Raw genomic sequence first — 21,175 nt, forward strand, 5'->3', positions numbered from 1 at the left:
CTTTAAGGCCCCATCAGGTTTAGACCTCCATGTACTGCATTGTTTCTGTCTAATCCTCTCCCTCCAGCTTCAAGGCACAGCCCAGCCTCGAGGCCCTTTAATTCTAATAAACCTCAGACATGAAGGGAATTGGGAATTGTGTCAGCCTCCTTTCTGTACTGACCACTGCTGTTCATCTTTTATTACAGAAACTAAAACTTAATTACGTTCAAATAAGCTACTAGATAGAGTTCTTGGTTCAGCCAACTGTCCATGAATCAGGATGCAGAGTATTGTACCAAATTATGAACAGGAATCTACACGTTTTCACATAGGCATTTGTAAAAGTGAAAATAAACTTTTAGTTGGATGTTTCATTTTAGTGTGCTGAGCTTTGCTTTGTCGGGCGGGCATCAAACTGGCAATACTTGAGATGCTGGTTTCCGAGTACAGGGTACCCTGTGACTGGGAAAAAGCATCGTTTCCACCAGAGATGAGGCAAGAAACATCAAAGTAAATTTGGGCCCTAGCTCTTCCATTGCAGGTGAGATCCAGGGGCCCCTTGGATCAGCTCATGCCCCCTGTGCCAATCCCTGCTCTTTCCCTCAGCCTCTCTTTTTTCTTCCTTCAAGAGACCTCAATGAGAGCCAGCTGGACCACTCTTGGGCATATACCCAAAGGATGCTCAATCATACCACAAGGACACTTGCTCAACCATGTTTATAGTAGTGTTATTCATAATAGCCAGAACCTGGAAGCAACCTAGATGCCCCTCAGCCAAAGAATGGATAAAAAAAATGTTGTATATTTACAGAATGGAGTATTACTCAGCTGTAAAAAACAATGACATGAAATTTGCAGGCACATGGATGGAACTAGAAAAAAATCATCCTGAGTGAGATAACCCAGACCCAGAAAGACAAACATGGTATGTACTTACTCTTAAGTGGATATCAGCTGTAAAGTAAAGGATAACCATGCCACAATCCACAGCCCCAGAGAGGCTAGGTAACAAAGGGGGGCCTGAAGAGGGATGCATGGATTTCCCTGGGAAGGGGAAATAGAAGAGATCCCCTGGGTAAGCTGGGGGCGGAGCCGTATGGGGGAATTGGAACATGAGGGATCGGGTTGGGTGGGTGGGGGCAGGACGGAGGGGGAGAATAATGAAAGAGATGTCTTGATGGGGGTTGGGGGCATTCTCAGGTTAGGGAGAAAACTGGTGCCAGGAAAACCCCCAGGAATCCACAAGGATGACCCCAGCTAAGACTCCTAGCAATAGTGGAGAGGGTGCCTGAACTGCCCTTCTGTCATCAGATTGGTGGCTACTCTGATTGTCATCAGCGACTGATGGAAACAGATGCAGAGACCCACAGCCAAGCACTGGGCCGAGCGCCGAAACAACTAGCCTGGGCTGACAGGAGCTCACGGACGCTGGGCCAACAGCTAGGGAGCCTTCGTGGGACCGACCTAGGCCCCCTACATATGTGTGACTGTTGTGTAGCTTGGTCTATTTGTGGGACTCCTAGCAGTGGGATCAGGGTCTGTCCTTACCGTTTGAGCTGGCTTTTGGGAACCTATTCCTCCTCATTCTGGGTTGCCTCGCCCAGCCTTAACACAAAGGGAGGAGCTTAGTCCTACCTCAACTTGATATGCCATGCTTTGTTGACTCCCATGGGAGGCCTGCCCTTTTCTGAACAGAAACAGAGGAGTAGATGGAGGGTGGGGTGGGTAGAGGGGAGGGAGGGGAATGGGAGGAAAAGAGGGAGAAGTAACTGGTCAGTATGTAAAATAAATGAAAAAAAGTAATTAATTTAAAAAATCAGACAACCTTAAAGAGAGAGAGAGAGAGAGAGAGAGAGAGAGAGAGAGAGAGAGCGCTTGCTGATAAGTAGAGTAATTAACACTGGTTTAGAGAACACACACACACACACACACACACACACCACTGAACAAAATACACAGCTATTTCTTTTGTACTGGATGGCTTGAAAGTGACATCTATCTCTCAGGTTCAGAATCAGCCAATTTAGTATACAGCTATTTTCTTTCAAGCCTATTTTTCTGTTTATAGTTAGCTGAATAGAAAGCACCTCCATCACTTTTAGAAAGAACCATTGTATAAGTTAGGACATATACCAAATCCCTCTTAGTGGATGGGAGGAGCAGGATAGGAGTCAGTGGGCAGACAAAGCATGACTTGATTCTGTCTATTAATGCATTAGTACTTCATGTACACTGGACATACAAAGAGGTAAGGGCTAAATTAGCTAATGTAGCATTCTATCAAGCAGAGCGTACGTAGTTCAATAGTAGAGCACTAGCCTAGCCTGTGAGGCCTGAGTTGGAGCTCCAACACTGTAAAACAAAGACCAAATAAACAGAAACACTTCAGGGTATATTGTACCAATGTCAGTTTTCTAGTTTTGATAACTTCTTAGCTGTCACTGGAGGAAAGTGGGTGAACTTTATACTCTGAACTTTGTATGCTTTCGCAATTTCTATGTAAGTCTAAAATTAGCTCAAAATTGAAGTTTAGAATTCCTTTTACTTATGAAGAAAACACCTTTCACCCCATGCCCTACATTATTTTAAAAATGGGGCTGACACCAATTACTCCAACTTTTTGAAAGCGCACTTTATGACTCCTGATGACCCCAGGAGTCAAGGGCTGAGGGACCACAAGTTCAAGGCCTGCATAGCAAGTTCCAGGTCACTCAGAGTTCCAGAGGAGACACAAAAAACAAAAACAACAACAAAAAAAAACTACATAAAGCAAATATACACACACAAATCAATGTATGATTTGAGTCTGTGAATATAAACAGAGAACTTCTGGAAGGCTGAAATTTTTCTTTAATTTCAACAAGATAAAACCCTGAGATAGAGAACAAACCTGGACTTGGGTTTATTTTTGTGAGCCATTACAAATACACAGTGTTTCAAAGGAAGATGACATGTCTTCCTCTGTGTTCCCAGAGCCTAGCTGGAATCCTCTTTCCATTCTGGGATCATTCTTCAAGAACAGTTAGTTCAGAGATTAATGACCAGGGTACCGCAGAAATCTGAAACAGTGTCCTCTGAGGAGCGAGCGGGGCGCCACCTCTGGAGCCTCCGGCCTTGCCACTCTGTCTCCATGGTGCCCATCCCCACCATATCACTGACCTCCACACAACCTCAACCCAAGTGGCATGGCTCTTTCTCGTCTCCATATTCCTCCTTGCGGCAGCTGCCAAGATGTATAACTTACCTGGCCTGAGGTTTCCCTTTTAAACTCTAACTGTCCTTGAGCTTAAAACAAAAACCATGAACAGAGGAACAAAGTCATGCTTAGAGAAGACAGCCAAGTTCTGATCGCTGTCTTCAAATCTGCAGAAGGTTCTCATGTGATGGCAGCACTCGCCATACTTAGAACAATTGTATGGTAGAGAATTGGGATCATTTGCTCCACAGAGGCAAAGAAGGATAAGACAATACCAAAAAATAGTTCATAGAAGATGCGGACAGGCTTAGAAGATGATGAGTTGCCTACTGGTTTAGAGAATGAAAGCGGAGGGATAGTGTTGACATTTCAGGACTGCTGGCTAAAAATAGCAGACATACACATCCATTTATCTCAGCAATGTTCTGAAACGTGAAACTGAAATAACAGAGAAACACAGAAGATGGATTAAAAAAGGAATGGTGATCTTTACTTGGAGCAGAGAAAGCTTAATCCTCAGTATCCAGGATGGGGGTACGACAGCAAGGACCTGCTGATTGTCATCAGAGAACTACAAAAACCTAAGGAATTGGAGACATTGGTTATTTGAGACAGCCAGAGTGAGGATGCATGGACAGTAAACCCATGAGGATACCTAAGATACCAACCCTCCCATGCCACCAAACAACTGTTCCTCCCTCAGACTAGAGGAAAAAGAAAAGGTTCACTTTCTAACGAATTACACCGACAGCTCTATCTTCAAAGACAAAAAATATAGTTGGGGCTGGAGAGAGGGCCGGAGGGTTAGGGGCCTTGCTGCTCAATCATGAGGACGAGAGCTCAGATCCCAGCACTCATGTAATCATATGTGCACACAGACACACACACATACACACACACACAGACACACATGCATACACATAAACAGAATACATCATCTTTCTTTTTAAAGTATAGTAAGGTATAAAGGTAAATCATTGTACTGAAAATAAGGACACTATGTGAGACGTTATATACAAACAGCTGTCTTCTCCCAGTCAACTCCTAAAACACTGTGCAGAGTCTAAAAGCCTTAAGAAATGAAACAGAGGTTGCATACAAATAGGGCGAGGACTCAAAATGCTATCATGTTTTCAATAACAACGGAAATAAAGAGATGATAGAACAATGCCTTCAAAATTCTCTAGGAACATGATATACAGACCTAGATTCTATACCCAATTAAAATATAAATCAAGTGTGGGGGGGGGGGATAAAGACATTTCAGATTGGTACAAAATCAAAATGCAAAATCCTTACAAGTGTGAATCTTATGAAAAGACTATGAAAGAATATGTGCCAGTCAAATGAAAGAGGAAATCAGAGAGAGAAAGACATGAGAACCAGAAACCCTGGACTTCAATTCAGGACGACACAAGGGACTTCCAACATGGTGGTAGAGCCCAGAACGGAAGCCGCACAGGAGCCCACACCAGAGCACCCTAAGTGGGTGTCGACTCCAGCGTGATTTTACAGTTACATCACAGTCTGAAACAGAAATCAGAAGTATACAGAAAACTATACAGTACAAATGAAATAGCACTGATCATTAACTCCAGGGAAAAATAAACCATCATACAGGAAGTAAAATGTAAACATAACATATAGTGGCTAGGCTGTAAACAGAATTCACACAATATAAACAATGTAAATGTTATTTTGTCCTAAATTATGACACAGTTACAGAGGGAGGTCTGGGAGGGCAAGTGGTAGCAGCACTCAGAGAAGAACTTTATCTTTATTTTTTTCAGAGTAGGAAAGAGATAAATCCTAAAGGAAACAATTTAGATCATTTAAAACGTAGTTGCCACAAAGGAAAGCCACGGGGTTGAAAGAACAAGATAGACCACTCCTTCACTATAAACCTAGAGTACACTATTCAGCTTTATTTAAAAATGCATGTATTAGGGCTGGAGAGGGCTCAACAGTTACGAGCACTTACTGCTCTTGCAGAGGACCCAGGTTCGGTTCCCAGCACCCACATCAGGCACCCTACAACCACCTGTGACTCCAATCCCAGGGGATCCAATATCCTCTTCTAGACTCTGAAGGCACCTGCCCACGTGCACACACTCCCCCCACGTGCACACATTCCCCCTCCCCCCGTGCACACACTCCCCCCATGCACACACTCCCCCCACATGCACACACTCCCCCATGTGCACACACTACCCCACGTGCACACACTCCCCCCACGTGCACACACTCCCCCCACGTGCACACACTCCCCCCACGTGCACAGATCCCCCCACACCCAAATGCACATATATAATAAAAGTAAACCTTGGGGCTAGAGAGACGGCTCTGGTTAAGAGCCCTTGCTGGTCTCCTAGCAGACCTGAGTTTGGATCCTAGCACCCATGTCTGGAAGCTTACAACTGCCTGTTAACTCCAGCTCCAGGGTGTACAAAGTGAAGAAATGACTGCTCCAAGGTATGGTCGAGGGGGAGGTTTTTCTAGTAGATAAGAAAGAGAATACAGCTAGAGACATCTGGAAGAGTCCAGTGCATGGAGAGAAAGTAGACTGAACAGAGCCAGCAGACTGGACCAGGCCATGAGGGGAGAGAGGGAAGAAGAGGGGGAGAGGGAGAGAAAAGAGGAAAGAGACTACCAAAGGAGAGGGGTCAGGAGAGAGCATGGCTGAAGTGGCAGGTTACATAGGAATGACAGCTGGGGGAGGAAAGCCCACAGCGGAGAAGCTGAGAGCAGGGGCGAGGTGAGGAGAGCTGAGAAAAGCCACAGGTACTGAGTGAGCATGGAAGCCGGCATGTGCTTTGGTATGCTAATAGACACCACAGATAGCCATCTGTCCTTCTGACAGTGATGAGGATTGGCGCCTTTGGTAGAGGGTGCCAGAATTTAGGGGAGTGGAGTTTCCTTCGGACCTGACACGGGGGACCAATGCTTTTTGGGCTCTGCAGGCACCAGCAAACACATGCCATATACATACAGATACATGCACATAAATAAAAGTAAATCTATAAAAAATGTCTGCATGACAGTGAGTACTGCTTTTGACTCTCTGGGAGTGGGATGGCAGGGTGTGCCTGCATCCTAGTACCCAGGACACTGAGGCAGGAGCTCAAGGCCCATGGAGGTACATGGCAAATTCAAAGCCAATGTTGGCTATCTGTCTAACCACAACCACCACCCCCTCCCCCCTACACACACATTTCTAGCAGATGGGTATAGCTCGGGGTCAAAGCACTGCCTAGTATTTTCAAGGTCCTGAGTTTTATCACCAGCACCAAAACAGAGAAAACGACACTGATTATAGAATCTTACTCCCAGACTCACTATATAGAAACTGGGTTTTTTTTGTAGAATTTTTTACTTTTAAAGAAATTTTTTTATTCATTTTACTACCAACCACAGATCCCCCTCTCATCCCTTCTCTTGCTCCACCCCTTAGCCTCCCCGCCCCCTGCATCCCCTCCTCTAAAAGGGTAAGGCCTCCCATGGAGAGAAACTGGTTTAATTTTTTAAACATTGATTTTTATGTGCATACGTGTTTGCCTGTGTGTATGTATGTGGTACCATGTGCATGCAGGTTTCTACAGAGGCCAGAAGAAGGTGTCAGATCTCATGGTACTGGAGTTACAGATGGTTGTGAGCTGCCATGCTGGTACCGAGAACTGAACCTGGTTTCTCTGCAAGAGCAGCAAGTGCTCTTAACTACGAAGCCATCTCTCTAGTTTGCAAAGTATTTATTTTTGAATTTTGCTGTCAGTCCAGGTTGGCCTCAAACTTGCAATCCTTCTACTTAGTCTCTGACTGCTGAGATTATAAGTGTGCACTACCACATCCAGAAGGATCAGCTTATCCACTGGCCTTCAAAGAGTACAACTCTAAGTCCGGTTGGATGAGTCTTTATGGTGAGATCATAGATTTAAAGTCCAGTGCAGTCTTCGCCATATTCCATGGACTCAGAAGCATACCTTGGGCCTTAGCCGACAGATTTAAATAAGCACGCAACTCAGTACAAAGAGGACCAAAAGGACAGTTTGGGTCTGGGGGCATAGCTCAGAGGTGGGACATTTGCCTAACATACTGACATCCTGTGCTCCACTCTCAACACTACGGAAACAGAGTTGAGAGAGGGAGGGCTGATGGAGGACGCAACGGGAGGGGAGAGGGGGTTAAAATGGTCAGCACACTCTACTACTGCTACAGCAAACCCTTCAAAGAATACTCAAGCCTGTAATTTAGTGGGAGACTCTCTTGCTGAGCTAAAACTAATTTCTCTTTTAAAATCTAAAATGATAGACAGTAAGCAATAATTTCATTGTGTAATTGGGTTAAATGTACATTTAATGTACTCTCTTCCTTTAATATAGCTTATCTTTGAGGTTCTGTGGAATTTTAGTTGCCATAACAACCTGAGTAAATCCTTCATTACTGTAGACATCTGCAGCTATTTATAAATGCAACAGCTGGATATGTCCAGTTAAAATTTCTTTTAGAAAACATCAAATTTTCATTTAATCTGGATAAACCTAAGAAAAAATTCAGGGAGCGAGCATTAAGACTAGAACTATTATTCCAATATCTGAATCTTAAATATTAAAATGAACCATAAACTTTGTAGAATAAAGCAGAGAGAGCTGAAGCCCTTACATTTTCATTTTGTTGTTTTTTATTCTTCATCTTTGTGTGTGTGTGTGTGTGTGTGTGTGTGTGTGTGTGTGTGTGTACCGTGAATGCCTGTAAAGGTCAGAGAAAGCAATGTTAACAAAGCTTTCTAAACTATCAACGAACGTCAACGGAAATATGCTTATTTTATTTTTTATTTAAAGATTATTTCTTCTTATGTATGTGTTTTGCCATCTCAGTGCTGTCAAAGTCTAGGCTCCAGACAAGTATGCAGGGTGTTTTGGGGAAGCCTAAGGGGACAAGTCCAGGGTTCACATCAGCCAGGTCATCATGTCTATCCACACCAAGCTGCAGAATAAGGAGCATGATCAAGGCCCTATGGAGAGTTCAAGTTTTCTGGCCGCTGGAAGATCCACACATCAAAGAAGCAGGGCTTCACCAGTTTAAAGGCAGATGAATTTGGGCATGATGGCTGAGAAGAAACTCATGCGTGGTGGCTCTGGGGTCAGATACAGCCCCATCCACGGTCCCCTGGACAAGGTCTCCAGGACCTGTGCTCCTGCAGGTTTCCACAATGCTTAATTTTGCAGACATTGTACAATAATGTACAAAAATTCAGATACATAATACATGCCCATTGCTTAGGAGGCAGAGGCAGGAGGATTGCTGAAGGTTTGCCCGTCAGGTTTATACAGCGTTCCAGGCCAGCCAAGCCTTTGTAATGAGAACAAGACAAAGAACTAATTCATAGATGACCCAGACGCCTCCTAGCAATGCTGTTTTCAAATCTGGAAGACTGACTACCGAGGCCTGAGATCCATCCCCTGCATTTACATGTATAGTTACCCAGTCCTGGGAGCCTTTGCCCTTTTGCCTGCATCTCTGAAGGAACAGTGTGACAACAATCCCGAGAAGCCATTCCTACGTCTGGGATCTCAAGCATGTGTCTCTTCCTTTGTGTGATGTCCACATGGCTTTTTCACATTTATAATTGCTTCCCCGTACATTCAACCTGTGTAGCAGTTTAACAGAGGCACTTACGTGGCAGGAACATGCCCATTTCGGCTCCTCTTACACTAAATATGATCTTAGGTAAGAGAAGTGAACAGGCTCAGACTATTTGTCTTTTGTTTTTTTAATGTAATTTTATGCATACGAATGTTTTGCCTGCATGCGTGTGTGTGTGTGTGTGTGTGTGTATGTGCACTGTGTACATGCCTGGTGCTCTCAGAGGTCAGAAGAGAGAGTTGGATCCCTTGGAATTAAAGTGACCGGTGGTTGTTAGCTGCCATATGGGTGCTGGGAACCAAACCTTGGTCCTCTGCAAGAGCAGCAAATGCTCTTAACTGCTGAGCCCTCTCCCCAGCCTCCAAGGCTAAGACTTTTTAAATATTTTGCCTTGTAGTTTAAAAGGTGCTCACAACTTTATAATCCCGTCTTCACAATCCAGGTTTCCATATGAGCAAAGGAGATATACTGTTTTCATTGTATAAATCAAAAAACAAATCAAGCTTGGCAGAGTTTGCCCCAGGTCAAACAAGTCGAGCACTAACAATGCTAAGCCAGTTCCCCTGACATCTTTTTTTGTCCTTTGCTACCTTACTGTTTTTACAAGTGACAAGGAGAGCGAGTGGGCAATGGACTCTAACAGCCTTTGGTTGTCACAGATCGGGAACAACAGAATCAATTACAATCTGTTCTTTCTGACAAAGATCCTGACAACATGGTACATCAGACTGCCACCATCATTTTAATTATCAACTAAAGTATCAAACTTATGTTTCTTATACTTAAGCACTCCCCCACCGGGGGGGGGGGGGGGAGGATAAAAAGTAGAATGAACTCCACATGTTATACTCATGGCCAGCCAGTGTTTTAGACAGAAATAGCTCTCTTTTTTTGGGTTTCAAGACAGGGTTTCTCTGTGTTACAGCTCTGGCTGTCTTGGAACTTGCTTTGTAGATCAGGCTGGCCTCGAACTCACTGAGATCTGCCAGCCTCTGCCTCCCAAATGCTGGGATTAAAGTGTGTGCCGCCACCACCACCATCTCTGGCAAAACAGAAATATCATGTCTATGGGGAACACCTTTAGGAATGTGAACCCATTCTATTTGCAGAATACTTAATCCTGGTATAAGGTCAGACTGAAAGAGTAAAAGAAGATGGCTCCAATGTTGGCATCCTTCCTGCTAACCACAGAGCAAACACTCAGAGGTTGTTCTAATTCTTAGCAAACCCCCTAAAAAACCAACTTGACAACCACATAATCCACACAGCTGCTCTCGCTCTATAACCCTTGCCTGTTTATCTAAGTTGATACTGTACATAGCCCTCTGAGCTCGCTCTCCCTCCCCCATCGCTCTCTTTCCCTCTTTCCCTCTCTCTCTCTCTCTCTCTCTCTCTCTCTCTCTCTCTCTCACACACACACACACACACACACACACACACAGTCACTTGTCTACCTCTCTGAATGTGTCCTTCATTCCAACCTTACTTTGCTGTCCTCCTTGTCTTTAGCTGGCTCTGTGTCATCTGCCAACCTCCTTCCTGAAGCTGCTACTTCAACTCCCACTTCAAGCCACAGCTTCATTATCTTGAGCATAAAATGATTTTTTTCCTCCAGCACCTTTCAATACCTCCTTATCTCGATGCATGTCAGGCAGGCATCAGCAGCTGCTTGATGGACTGAGTTCACGCTAAATGGCACATGATTGGTGAATAATGATATAATTTTAGACAGGCTGGGGAAATTGTTGAGAAAAGACCATGTTCACATATATTTAAAGTATGCATCATGAGTAAAGGAAATTCCTTGTGAGAGTTGAGTCAGACCTAAGCAGGGGTCTTGCCCGTTTAGATAAGCAGATTATTTATCATGCTGTATGAATAACAGCTCTGAAGACCTAATAGACGGCAAAACTCCACCATTCACATAGTTCAGCCCATCCCCACCCCACCTTTAGTTATGTAATGGAGTTAGTAAAGCCAGGACAACTCTTGTCCCAGTCTCATAGGCTCTCAAGATTAATTCCATCCATTGCATCAGGAAAGCGTCAGCCTGGCCCTAAGCCATCTGCCATGTTTACATCTAAATGAAAGGAGATGTTATTGTTTTGGTCTCAAAGCAGCACCCACTGGGAAGGGGGCTTAAAGGTAGAAATATTCATATTGAGAGATGAGAGAAAACAGTTTTCTTCTTTTTCCTATTAAGTTCTTTCCTGCTCCAGGTGATTACTAAAATGTGAAGTTTAGCTGAAGATCTATAATATTACATAGAATACAATCACTTATATAAATTGCTTCCCATTTGTACTTTCAAGATCTGATCTTACCATTGGAATTGAGCCCAGGGGTAAATGCTTCAAATTCAGTTATACTTTACTTGATAATGACAATTCTGGTATCTATTAGGTCTTTGTAGCTTGATATTCACACAGCATGTTATCTATAAAATTAGTAAGACCACTGCTACCAACCTTTAGGTCTGACTCATTCCCACAAGGAATTCCTTTAGTCATAGCAGAGTTTAAAATAGACATATTCTTTTTTCTGAGACAGGACTGGCATTCAGCTCAGTGTGTAGCCAAGGATGTCCTCGGCCGCCTGATCTCTTGCCTCCCACTTCTGAGTACTGTGACTACAGATCTGTGCCAGCACGCCCTGTGTTCTGTGGTGCTGGGGATTGCATCCAGGGCTGAGGCATGCTAGGCAAGTGCTCTACAGACTGAGCTACATCCAAAGCCTTATGTATATTTCATTATTTTTAAATTTTTATTTGCATACCTTAGTAACAAATAGCACATAGCAACCCTGTTGGACTTTCTGTAGTTCGGACATGATAATGAAGTAGTAGTCACTGGTGCACATGCACTTTTTTTTTTTTTTTTTTTTTTGTTTTGTTTTGTTTTGTTTTTGAGACAGGGTTTCTCCGTGTAGCTTTCGCCTTTCCTGGAACTCACTTGGTAGCCCAGGCTGGCCTCGAACTCACAGAGATCCGCCTGCCTCTGCCTCCCGAGTGGTGGGATTAAAGGCGTGCGCCACCACCGCCCAGCGGCACTTTTTTAAATTTACTTTGCCTTATTCATAGTCTGTGTTTTAGCCACTGAAGTGCATAAGTGGAATAATGCAAATTACCAAGTTGTATCCTAAAAACCAGAGTCTTTTAGCTCTTTGATCTATCTTCTACAACTGAACAAACAGTAAGTCAGTTGAAATGGGGAAAAGGTGGTTAACCATTACGAGTCCTGAACTGACGTTACCAAATCAAGTGTGTCATCTTTTATAATCATACAGCAGCCCTCCCTCCGTACTGGACATAAAGTCTAACACTCTCAGTGGAGGCCTGAAATCGGGGATGATACTGAACCCCAAGTATGCTACTTTTCCTTGGACATACAACCTATAATAAAGTTTAATTTATTATCTAGGCACAGGAGAGATCAAATAAATATAATAATTATACTATCATAAAAGTCACATGAATCGTTGAGCATGTTGATGTACAACTTTAGTCCCAGCAGAAGGCAGAAGGCAGAGGCAGATCTCTGTGAGTTCAAGGCCAGGCTGGTATACAAATCAAGTTCCACGTTAGCCAGGACTACATAGTGAGACCCTGTCTAAACACACACACACACACACACACACACACACACACACACACACACACACGAAGACACACACAAAGACACACACAATGTGAATGTAGTCTCCCAAAATGGTGTATTGAGTAGCTTAGCAACCTCAGCATATTAATTTCTTCTCTCCTTTTAAGCCAAGAACAATCTGGTTTTCCTTTAAAGAAAGTGGTGCGCAGTCTTCAGAAGCCTGTCTGAACTGCCAGCATCACTGCTGTGCGTTGGGATGCAGGGGTGTTGAGTAACATAAGAAGCACTGCCACATCATCCACTGACCTCATAACCAAGATGGGTCTTATATGACTCTCAGGTGGGTAGCATATACAGCCTGGATACGCTGCACGCAGGGATGAACCTCATCCCCGGCAGATGGTGTGGGATCCTGTCATGCAACTCAGAATAGCACATGAGTTATTATTTCTGAAATTCCATTTATTATTTTTGTATGGCAGTTGATTACAGGTAATTAAAACTGTATAAAGAAAAAACACAAGGGACTGTTATATTATCAAAGGACATTTTCCTGACAAGAAACTTGAGGTTTGAGATGCTTAGTGCCTTGCCTAAGCATACATAATTAGTCCTGGGGCCAGGGACAATCTCAGGGCGGCATGACACCAAAATCCATGCCCTTTGTCACTACACTACTTTAACATACTCATGAAGACATATATAATTACAAGTATGGCTATGGAAAATTGGGGGAGCAGAGATCAACAACCACAGTAATTAGCAGCAATTTCCATGATCTTATTTGACAAGAGTTTATAAAGAGGAAGCAATGGATTGGGGGAGGACTGTGGGGGGTGGGGGGAGCCAACAGAAACAAACTATATATGGAAATGTCATAGTAAAATCCATAACCTGGGGTTGGGGATTTAGCTCAGTGGTAGAGCGCTTGCCTAGCAAGCGCAAGGCCCTGGGTTTGGTCCTCAACTCTGAAAAAAAAAAAAATCCATAACCTGGTGTGCTGATTTAAAAACTCAAGTGAAGCAATGCACTCACATAGTTATTCATCAAATGTTTGTTGAGTATGTATTAGCAAGGACTGTTCAAAGACTCCTGTCTTTATGAGGCTGACATAAAGATATTTTTCCAGAAAGCACCAAGTTTCAAGGAAGTAGGGAGAAGAGACACCACAGAAGCTGTAACAAAAAGCAAGTGACAAGTGCCGGCAGTGAACTGCACCGGGGACCTATGTGATCCAATTATCATCGGCTCGTATATGAGCTGCCGGTACCTAAAATACCAAGAAAATAGTGAATCCGGGGACTACACCAACTAAAGCCCGGGGTATGGGAGCGGACGGTCTTCGAAGCGCCTTAATGGAGGTCCAGTTGCCTTGTTATAAACGTGTCCATAAATGGGCTCATCTTGCCGTGAACTCCACGCAGAATTAAAGACATTATCTTCGTCATCAGGGCCAACAAGTGTCACTAAATAAACTTAAAGATGATTTAAATTAAATCTGAACCTACCACTTTTGACTTGACCTGACCTTTGACACCTGTTTAACCTGCCTGTGTGCCTTGCTTCTCATCTGCACAGTATAGTGAGAACTTTGACCCGGTGTGTGCTGTTGAGGGGATTAAATTAGATAATGGGTTTATAGTGCTCAGCAAAGGAGCTGGTACATAGTAAGTACTAAATTCTTTGCCTGTTAAGTACTGTTTTATTTTTCCTGTTTTGAGTGCTTGGGTCCATCTCTCCCCCTTCCTCCTCCTCCTTCTCTCTTCTCTTGTTCTTTTTCCCATTTCTCCCTGCCCCATTTCCCTCCTGCACCAACTCTCCCCAGCCTAAACAGATCCTTGCTATGTAGCCCAGGCTAGCCTTGAACTCACAAGCCTACCCCATGTCAGTCTTGCCAAGTGCCAGGATTCTAAGAGTGCACTGGCATGCCCAGCTTGTTGTTATTTATTTTCAAACTATGATATTGATAACAGATTGGATACAATGCAGATTTAACTTTGGACGCCACTACTGTTTATACATATTTAGAAACAAAAATTTTGTGGGAGGTAAAAATCTAGAGCCAATAAGATGGCTCTGCAGGTGAAGGTGCTTGCCACCAAGCCTGACGATCTGAGTTCGAGCCCCAGAACCTACACAGGGGAAAGAAAAGACAGACCAGTTGTCCTCTGACTTCCACACAAGCAACAAAGCATTCATGCCTCACACGACACATACACACACACACACACACACACACACACACACACACACACACACACTAATAAAATTTAAATAAAAAATCTTTTTTTTCTTTTTTAACAAGGAAGAGAAAAATCTAGTGTTTTGTCATCGTGTGAGTTTTAGTCTGCTTGGGAGCCCTAAGTGCTAACTCTTTGGAAAGTGACATGATCTATTTTTAGCATGTTTCACGTGCTACTGGAATGTAAAATTTTTCTAGCTTCTCAGTGAATGTATGCCAAGGAAATCAAGATCAAGTGTTTTAGATCTAAAGAAGTGAAAAAGAAAATTCTAAAAGGGCAACTCTAGAAATGCTATTGTCTCCATATGGTGATTTATGAAATCCTAAGACATGTCTTACCTTAAAATAAACAATCAACACTTAGGGCTGGGGATGTAGATCAGCTGTACTGTACTGTTTAACACGCATGAAGCCCTGGGCTGATCTCAGCGCTGCACAGCTGGGCATGCTAGCATACACCTGTAATCCTGGCACTTGGCAGGTGGACAAAGGAGGATCAGAAGCAAGTTCAAGGTTATCCTGAGCTACACAGTTTAAGGCCGGGGCTACATGACATCTTGTCTAAAAAAATAATTAACTAAAATTAAGATTTTGAACTCTTAAATTATAATGTGAAAAATGTTGACAGTTTTTCAAATGTTAGGCGTAAAATTACCATGTAATCCCACAATTCTACTCCTACATATATGACCAAAACACTGAAATCAAGGACTCAAAACAGTATCTAAAGGTAGCATTATGAGGTAAGGATGTAACTCTGGTAAAGTGCTTGCTTAGCATGCAGGAGGCACTCAGTTTATCCCCAGCAACACACGTGGGGACACACACACACACACACACACACACACACACACACACACACAGAGCTTATTCACACTAATCAAAAGAAAGAAAGAATCCAAATGTCAATAGACAGATTAAATAAACAAAATGTTTTACACACACACACACACACACACACACACACACACACACACACTCACACATAGCTTATTCACACTAATCAAAAGAGAGAAAGAAGCCGGGCGGTGGTGGCGCACGCCTTTAATCCCAGCACTTGGGAGGCAGAGCCAGGTGGATCTCTGTGAGTTTGAGGCCAGCCTGGGCTACCAAGTGAGTCCCAGGAAAGGCGCAAAGCTACACAGAGAAATCCTGTCTGGAAAAAACAAAAAAAAAAAAAAGAGAGAGAAAGAATCCAAATGTCAATAGACAGATTAGATAAACAAAATGTTTTACACACACACACACACACACACACACACACACACACAACTATTCAGCCAATGAAATTCTGAAGCTGGGCATGGTAGCTCATGCCTGTAATCTAGCAACTCAAGAGGCTGAAGCAGGAGGATTGTAGCAAGTTTGAGACTAGCCAGGGCTACAGTTGAGATTAAATAAAGATATTTCTATAAAATATAAAAATAATATTTCAGAACATGAAAAAGCAAATTCATATATAAGCAAAACTGAAAAAAATTTACCAGAGCCTGGGAGAAGGGAGACTTGATGTTTAATGAGTACAGAGTTCTATTTAGCCTTTTTTTGGCTTTTTGAGTGTCTTCTACTCAGAATGATGAAAATATTCTGGAGGTAAGACTGTGGTGATTATATACTGAGAATATACCTAATACTACCAAGTTGTTTAAAGTGACTAGAATGATAAATAGTGTGCCATAATACAAACATATTTCATAATTTTACAATGATATATCTCTTACCATAGTAAAAATTTAAAGTATAATACATATAATGTTCCTATAAAAATAAAGAAAATGAGCAGGGTGGTGGTGGTGGCGGCGGCGGCGGCGGCGGCGGCTGCGGCGGCGGCGGCGCACGCCTTTAATCCCAGCACTTGGGAGGCAGAGCCAGGCAGATCTCTGTGAGTTCGAGGCCAGCCTGGTCTACAAAGTGAGATCCAGGAAAGGCGCAAAGCTACACAGAGAAACCCTGTCTTGAAAAAAACCAAAAAAAAAATAAAAAAATAATAAAAAAGTAAAAAAATAAAGAAAATGAAATATTTTCAAATTTAGAAATAGGAAATCAGCCAGGTAGTGGTGGCCCACACCTTTAATCCCACCATTTGGGAGGCAGAGGCAGGAAGATCTTCATGAGTTCCAGGCCAGCCTGCTCTACAAAGTGAGTTCCAGGACAGCCAGGGCTACACCGAGAAACTATGTCTCAAAAAACCAAAATAAATGAATAAAGAGAAGAAAAGAAAGAAAGAAGAAAAGAAATAGGAAATCCTAGCTGGTTAAGGCAGTGTATGTACACTTCCAGTCCTAGCAGCTGGGAGGCAGAGGCAGGAGAACCACTATAAGGTCACGGATAGCCCAGTCTTTTTCATTTATTTTTATTTTTGAGACAGGATCTCATGTAGCCCAGACTGACCTCACTAAGAGAGGATGGCCTTAAATTCCTGATCCTCCTGCCTCTACCTCCCAAGTGCTTAGATTGCAAGCCTACACCAATACTTCTAGCTTCAGCTTGGTCTACACCGGAAGTTCCAGACTTCTGACACTACACAGTGAGACCTTATCTCAAAACAACTGAACAAACAAAAAAAAAATCTTATTCTATGGTGATATGATAACTATAAAAGACATCTTGTTATTAAGGGCATAATCTGGATATAATGGTATAATGGCACATGCCTTTAGGGAGGCAGGCAGGCAGATCTCTGTAAGTTCATGGCCAGCCTGGTCTACATAGTGAGTCACAGACCAGTTGAGGCTACACAAAACAAAACAAAACAAGTTGATGAATAAAGTTACAATGATAACTCAATGCAACATTATAATCAACCCTACAATGGAAAATTTTAAATAGGATTAGCCAATGAGGTCCTAAAAAGATCAATGAACTTGTTACCCTTCACTCAAGACTCAGAGGAGGGCCTGAAAGATGGCTCAGTGGGTAAAGGCACTCATTACCAAGCCCGAGTACCTGAGTTTTCTCCCTGGAACCTACAAGGTGCAAGAGAGGACCAAGTGTCAATACTAGCCCTAGTGAAAAATCAACATTTGACTAATATAATCTGATAAACAAACTTTTCAAATAACTGAGGTTAAAAAACATCTCAGAAGCTGGGTGGCGGCGGCGGCGGTGGCAGCAGAGGCAGGCAGATCTCTGTGAGCTCGAGGCTGGTCTGGGTTACAGAGTTCCAGGAAAGGCTCCAAAACTACACAGAGAACCCTGTCTCAAAACAAAACAAACAAAACAAAATCTCAGAAAATATTTAAAGGAACAGAACTGTTTTGTTTTGTTCCTTCTCAGCTACTTTGAGAGGAGCAGCCTCCACCACATGCTCCATGCAGCCATGATTGCTAACTCTCCAATGGTCTGGAATAAACCTTTCCAAATGAACAAGTGTGGTAGATTAAAAGAAAATGGCCCCCAAAGGGAGGGGCACTGTTGGAAGGTGTGGCTTTGTCGGAGGAAGTGTGTCACTGTGGGGGCGGGCTTTGAGGTCTCTTTTGCTCAAGCTTCCCTCAGTGTGACACTGAGACCATTTCCTGTTGACTTCAAGATGTAAGACTCTGAGTTACTTGTCCAGCACCATGTCTGCCTACACACTGCCATGCTCCCTGTCATGATGATAATGGACTGAACCTCTGAAACTGTAAGTAAGCCACCCTATTAAATGTTTTCATTTATAAGTCTCTTTTATAAGGTCATGGTGTCTCTTCACAGCAATAGAAACCCTGAGTTAACAAGCAAGCAGATAGAGGAACAGTGTTGACAGGGCTCTAACTCATTTGAAAAGCCCGTATCAGCCCACTCCCTAAGTACCCCAGTAGAATATTAATATTAATTAATATTAATAATCATATTTCAAGAATGAGATCATGGTAAGCTGTCAGAAATTCTATGGACTTCAACAAATCAAGACATTATTACTATATGATAATTCTGCAAAGCCAGAAGTTCCAAAGCAGTACATATTTCCTCCAGATAAAAATCTTTCCTAGTTGGCACAAAGACTGAAACCCACATGAAACACTGAGCAGTCCAGTGCTTAGGCTGTAGGCTCCTTGCTGTATTGTACTCAAGGATGTTACTGCAGTGGTACTCAGTTACAATGTCTCAGCTATAATTTCTACTTAGCCTGCCTTTAAGAAATCCAGAACAACATCTACATATTAGCGCTCTTACTCACATACCTAATTATAGTTAATTTGATAGAGGATGGCTTTTATCTCCCAACTGAGAATTCTGGAGTTAAAGGGAAGGTTTTAAATGGCTTACTTAAGAATCCACTGGTCGGCTTTTATGCTGCAGGAGCCACATGAACTAGACTAGAAAAGTAATATATTCTTAAATTTCCTTCTCAAAATAATCTGTACCACAGAATTTCACAACTTAAAGGTTTACCATTCAGATTTGGTCTGTTTGATTATCAAACTTCAGAATGTGGGTTAGTCTGGTCCTACCTCTCTTTTTAGAAATGAACATTTTCTTAGAATATAATCACATTGCAAAGCTTGGCATGGCGGGGCATAGCCTGGGCTACATAACAAGACTTAAAAAAAAAGAATATTCTCACTTATATGTTTATACATTGGTTGCTGTGACAATTTTGAGTTGTAGTACCAGATATCTCATTGTTGGAAAAGCTGATAATATTTACTGATGGCTCTTGGTGGAAATGCACTGACAAGGCCTGGCCTGTGTGGCTGCTGCCCCAGAACAAGGCAGTGCAGAGCCTATGCAGCAGCCCTGAGACAACTCACTAGCTATGGTGCATGACACATAAGACCGAGAGTCAGTAATTCTGAGGACTGTGTCCCAGGTTACACTACCTGTAAGTGGCAATGGGCTCAAATCCCAGTCTTTCCAAAGGAAATCATACAGGGGCACGAATGTATTGGGAGTTGTAATAAATGCCCCCCAAAACTGTTATAATTCTCAAATGCATGTGAAAACACTATACAAATCTTTATTATTTCAATAATTACTACACACCCCAGGTTGAGCTTATATTCTCCTTTATCCTTACACAAAATTGGTATGTCGTCAGTAACGCATGCATCCATATCTAACTTTACCTCAGAGTGAGAGCGTCCCGGTCTCACTCCCACCTTCTCCAATCCACCAGAATGGCACTCCTTTTCTAGAACCAACTTAAATTTTATATTTTATTTTTGAGATGGGATGTTGCTATGTTCTCCAGGCTAGTCTCAAATGCCTGAGCTCAAATGAGTAATTGAAGCTTCTCAAGTAATTGGGACTACAGGTGGGAACTGCTGACAAGCTTTTCATTCTCTGCCACAGCCTTGCACAACTCCGGGGATTTGATCTGACAGCGAGGGGCAGTGAGGGGACAAAGAAATGGCAGAGGTGGTGTTATGGTATACAGATGAACGGGGAGGCGGGGTTTATGGTATACAGATGAACGGGGAGGCGGGGTTTATGGTATACAGATGAACAAAGGAGGTGGGGTTTATGGTATACAGATGAACAGGGAGGCGGGGTTTATGGTATACAATTGAACAAAGGAGGTGGGGTTTATGGTATACAGATGAACAGGGAGGTGGGGTTTATGGTATACAACTGAACAAAGGAGGATCTAGCTAATACCTGTAGGAGCAGTCTCTGTGAGGGAGCAGTGGTCATGTCATAATTACCCTGAGGGGAAAGCTACAGTGGACATGCCCGCCCACATACCAACATCCACACACAGACCTAGAAAGGCTTTGCCATCACTGAGCCTTACTCGGGGGCTAGGCTTTGCCATTTTGCCATGGGTCTGAGGCTTTATGATCCTTTACATGGTCATGTCCATACCTACAACACCTATCCAACTCAGGATTCAGGACTTCCTCTGTTCCCCAGTTCTCTGATTTTCTAAACAATACTCATTATTCTCTCCTATTCCTTGGAAATCTTCCTCATCATTTGTCTCATTCTATTTCCTTTTCTTATATACCTCCAAACATTTTAATCCAAAATGTGATAAATCAGTTTATATTAAAAACAAGAAGAGAAACACTGACCTTAATAATGACATTTTAAAAAATAATGACTTTGATAAAATATTATTTTAAATTCTATTAGCAAAATACATTACAGGTTTAAAATATGCTGTCAAATAAGTTTTATTTGAATCTTAAAAAATACGCAACACTTCAAAGATCTGCACATCATTCTTGCTCAGAGGCCATACTAATCTTTTCTCTGTGTAGTTCCAATTTTAGTAAATGTGCTGCTAACGCAAGCATTCATTCTATTTATTTTATGATTCACTGATCTATTTCCATTTCTATTATATATATGCTTTTCTTTTTGGTGTTTTGAGATAGGCCTCAGGTAGCCCAGGCTGGCCTTAAGGATGGCCTTCAACTCCTGATCCTCCTGTCTCCACCTCCCAATTGCTAGAAATACTGGTGTGTTCCAGCATGCCCAGCCCTGTCATATTCTTATTCTTACCTGACTTAGGGACTTCGAATGCATGCATATATTCATGAATACACTTCGTGACTGCCACTAGACTGCCCATCACAGTTCCGCTTATGTAGT

At 42.7% G+C, this 21,175-nt stretch overlaps 1 non-coding gene across 1 annotated transcript; it reads right to left on the bottom strand.

The window, feature by feature from the left end:
- Positions 1-20,768: 20,768 nt before the first annotated feature.
- On the bottom strand, positions 20,769-20,877 carry LOC131918096 (U6 spliceosomal RNA). The gene has a single exon (XR_009380845.1). It is a non-coding gene; the product is annotated as a U6 spliceosomal RNA (small nuclear RNA).
- Between the last annotated feature and the right edge of the window lie 298 nt (positions 20,878-21,175).

The sequence above is a fragment of the Peromyscus eremicus genome, chromosome 8a (genome assembly GCF_949786415.1).
Source record: "Peromyscus eremicus chromosome 8a, PerEre_H2_v1, whole genome shotgun sequence".
In the NCBI taxonomy this organism is placed as follows: Eukaryota; Metazoa; Chordata; class Mammalia; order Rodentia; family Cricetidae; genus Peromyscus; species Peromyscus eremicus.